The sequence below is a fragment of the Condylostylus longicornis genome, unplaced genomic scaffold (genome assembly GCF_029603195.1).
Source record: "Condylostylus longicornis isolate FDR11 unplaced genomic scaffold, ASM2960319v2 ptg000119l, whole genome shotgun sequence".
Classification (NCBI taxonomy): Eukaryota; Metazoa; Arthropoda; class Insecta; order Diptera; family Dolichopodidae; genus Condylostylus; species Condylostylus longicornis.
Genome location: NW_026578087.1, coordinates 897775 through 901908, shown reverse-complemented (window position 1 = coordinate 901908; position 4134 = coordinate 897775).

The window sequence follows — 4134 nt, the reverse complement described above, 5'->3', positions numbered from 1 at the left end:
AAGATTATTGTTCTTTAAGAATTACTCTTCAATGTATATCTGTAATAAGTCATTAAAAAGTAATTTCTTAATAAAAAACCATAATTATATTGAATTCAATCTACTCATACAAAGATTATCTTCTATATATACCTACTATTTTTTAGCCTATTCATGTATTACACAAATTATCTCTCTGTATAATAAAATATACCATAGGTCGGTCCAGTGATACTAAATTGATCGTAAATTATAATACTCGTATGTTGGTATGTAGTTGCATGAATACTTGTGGATTAAATTTAATTTATTAATTTAGATCACTTTTTTTTCTGAAGTGCAAATTAAATTACAGAGAAATTGTTTTTGTTTTATGCAATATTAAATAAATGCTACTACAATATGCTTGTACTTGGCTACTCTTTATTATTAGATAATGTTAGTGTGTATATGTTAAAGAATTCCCAACATAATTTATTAATAACCACACAATGCCAGATCGTCTCCTTAGAGTTAATAATAAGTTTTTATTAATTTACACACTATGCAGCATCAGTAGTAATATAACAGCAATGTACACCGAGTTTACATGGTACACGCCATGTTTAATGGCAAAAATACAACTTGGCTATATAACTTAGCCAGTTTATTGACCTCTTCACTACTTTAGTCTATTGTATTTTCACATATTATACTTATTTGCTCTTCTATATTATTGTTTTATTAACTGTTTATTTTTTTCTATTATTTAATTTTTTTTTTTTTTTTTTTGTTATACTCTAAAATAAAAAAAAATTTTTTTGACCGTTTGATGATGATGGTACTGCCATGATTCTACAATAATTTGTTCATGAAAATTAATTTTAATAGAGAGATAGAAGAGCGTCTACATATAATATTGAAGAGTGCGATTGTATTTGTTCAATTTTCTAAAATTATAATTTTTCTTTTCAATTTTTTTTTCGCTTTCATATTACTCTGATTATGATTACTCCCCAATAAAATTACTTTAAACCACAATAACAATAGAATGGCTTTATACAAGCGTTAGTAATGTGTTCATGTGTATGAATATTTGTTACCTTAAGCTCAGACAACTAATCTTGCCACAGTTACTAAGCATGAGTATGCAAACCAAAAATAATTGAAATCAGTGAAGAGTTAGAAATAATTTGTTTGTTCGTTTTGGATATTAAAAAAAAACTTCAATATAATTGACCGCAAATGAAGCTTCTACAATAATTTTTTTCTTTGTATGAGTTAAAACAATTATTACAGTAATATTTCCCGAATTACGAGGTAGTATAAAATATTAAAGTATAAGATATAAAGAAAGTTATGCGACAAGAATAATTCATATTCAGTTTTTAATATTACATACAATATCTCGTCTAATATACTGTGATTCGACCATTCCAGGAATTACGACTGTAATAGAATTGGATTTGGCATCCTGGTGTGCCTGTTCAATGTAAAGTAGATAGGAGATCGGGTTCCTGTTTTATTTATTTCACTTCTTACTTGCAAAATTCTTAATGTATTTTTGCGTCTGTGAACGATCAAAGAAGTAAAAATGTGGAATATTTAATGCCCAAAGTGTGCATCTATTTTCCTTCTACATCTATATCCATTTTCATTATCCAGAACGGGGTCTTAATACCTCGCATCTCGCCCCTTCTACCTCGTTCCTGAGTTTCCGGATCCCATGCGGATCAATTCCACAAAATGGTTCAGGTTCCATAAGAGGTGTATTGGCTCTCACGTCAGCACATTCATTGCCATCTATACCAATATGCCATGCACCCGGTACAATGTAATTCGGTTCCGCTTACATAACTCATTAAAGCTATCAAGACATTCGCGCATCAAACTGGAGGTTTGCATGACCTCACGTTGCCAATAGCAGCGCGACTGTTCGATATGGTCGCTATCTCTTGGCCTTAATAAGATTAAAAATTATGATCCATGTTTCAGTAAGACAAGAGTTTTCATTCTCTACAAGAGTTTGTTGTATGAAGCGTATGCCTGTTGAAAAATATGACTATCAGTTTCTCGAAAGTTGAATCGATCATAACAACCAAGGTCTAAAATTTTCTAAACAAGAAGTATCGACACTACTGAAATTCAAGAACTAAAAGAACTAAGCGAAACACTTTTCATGTTATAGAGTATTTTTACCTGTTTGGACTTTAAAGGGGTAAAACATTTTAGTTTCTCAGAAGAATATTCACAATCTGATTTTACTTAATTAAAATTAAAAAGCAATAATAAGTATTTATAGTGATTTTGTTGTTAACCAACGATGTAATGGATAAAATAGATTTACTAAGTTATTTTTTCATTTTAATCCTACAGGATTAGTAAATTAAAACCATCATCTTGTATAATTTATTTAAAGAGACATTAAAAATAGCAAAATATATCAGAGAAACAATATTACATAAATACAAATTAAGCTCATATTATAAATTGCTCATATCATATATAAGAAATCGTATTTAGCCATCTAAATTTTAATTTATGTATGCAATTTGATATACCACTTTAAATCTCTAGACAAAATGATGAAGATTTATTAATTATAAAAATTTTATATATATATACGATATGAAAGCATCAATTGATCAAGATTTTCTGTTATATATTTGTGCGCAGACAAGAAAGTTGTATGACAGTGCAATTTATTCTATTGGGATAAGTGCGTTCGTACATACAAGACGGAAGAGTCTTTTGAGAATAAAATATTCTTTTTCTTTCCATACCACTTTCTTATATCCTCATAATACTGTATAAATTATTGCATACGAGTATGTATATATAAATTATATTATACGAGTATGTATATATAAATTTTTATATTGCTGATAAAGACCATTTCTTAATTTAAAAGAAGATTAATTTACTTATTATGAGAGTTTTGCCGCAACAATAATGTTGTTGTTATTGTTATAACAATAAAGTATAACTTTTAAAAGAAACTGTTTCTTAACAAATAAATTGCAATGAATGTCATAAAATTTACACATATTTCTACATACAATGTACAATATATTTTGTGTAGGATGGTCAACATTATCTTGATGTTAAGTTTTGCTTAAATTAATAGTTGCATGTTGCATGTTTTTCTTGTTTTTTTGTTGCAGTTTTACTTGAAAATTAAAATTAATTGATTAATGATACAATTCATGTCAGGAATGACTTTAAGAAAATGAAAATTATAGGCAGTTTGATGCATGGATTGCTTGCATTTCTGCCACATAATGTTTAAAAAAAGATTAAAAAAAAGAATCTCATGTGTGATGCTATACAGTTTTTTAGAAAGGGTTCATCAAAACATCAAGAGAATTAAATTTATCTTTATTATTTTTTATTTAATAGGTTAAATTAGAATTTAACTAGTTGATATACATACATAATCTGAAATGTTAGGAATAAAAGTTTTAAAATATTTCATTAATAAGTAGTTAATTGGATAAATTTATAAAGGAATTAAAACAGAAATATGAACTTTCCGTGTAATCTGCTGCCACTGAGTTAATTGAAAACCGAGTTATATAGTTTATGATATTCAAAGATGTCATTGAAAGTAGAAATTTTTGAAATTATGCAGTTTCGCCGTAGTGAATACGTAGTTTCCAAGTATTTCTTTCCTTCTACGCATATTCAGCATCCCAGAAGCTTCCTGGCCTGTATAAGATACGTAAGAATTCACACCGTATGTAGTTCGACTACGTAAAAAGGCTTCATAAGAACAGGTTTGGCAGCTCGCTTTTCTTGCCAACACGTTTCATTTCCTTCCAAGCCCACATGTCCAGGCATCCAGCACAGTATTAACCAGTTGCATCTACCCAATTTGTTGAGCCTCTCAAGACAGCCCCACACAGTCCTGGAAGATTCAGTGAAAATCGATTCAGAGCTCTGATGGTAGCCTAAATGTCCTAGTTAAGATTATACAAAATTATTTAAACTGATTGAACATTGCCACCCCTATGATTTTTATTGAAACTATACGTGCAGTGATTAATACTCAAGTAATTTTAAATGCAAAACTTCATCTGCATTAAAATATTTAATCAAAATTAAATAAAAATTGTAGTTTTCGCAACGTCAACTCATTGAATAAATTTAAAGTTTTCTTTCAACAAAGAAACTTTA